Source organism: Penaeus monodon, chromosome 33 (genome assembly GCF_015228065.2).
Source record: "Penaeus monodon isolate SGIC_2016 chromosome 33, NSTDA_Pmon_1, whole genome shotgun sequence".
NCBI classification, from domain to species: Eukaryota; Metazoa; Arthropoda; class Malacostraca; order Decapoda; family Penaeidae; genus Penaeus; species Penaeus monodon.
The window spans coordinates 23,304,247-23,304,734 of record NC_051418.1 but is presented as its reverse complement, the minus strand read 5'-3'; positions in this window follow the sequence as shown (position 1 = coordinate 23,304,734).

Here is a 488-nt window from a genome sequence, read left to right as displayed (position 1 = left end):
TATCATGGGATCGTCGTCATAAACAATAAAACACACAGGCGAAATAAACATGATATATTTCTTTCCTATACTTAAAGATCAAGTAAAACGAAACACAATGTGATTACAACTGAGGGAATAGTGTACTGTGTGGGACCTCGTGTGTAACCCTAAACCCTCCCGCATGGCATCCGAACCGGTTTTCCCTCACTTGACATGAAATTTTCGATTTTCTCAGGCACTTTCAGAATTCTGAAAGGTGAGGCAGTATAGAATAATTAATTTTATGGATGTAATCCCAAATGCTTTATGACCAATCAGTATAACAGAAAAAGTGCAGATAATGAAATAGGAGTTGCATGCAAGTGGAACTTGAAGAAACACTGTGGGGAGTCAACAATATTCCAATTTTTAAGGGTACGAGCACATCTTGTCCATGTGGCTACGTGCTTCATATAAACATTACTGGCATTTTTTTCTAATGATATATCTTAAAGTGACTCAGCAAT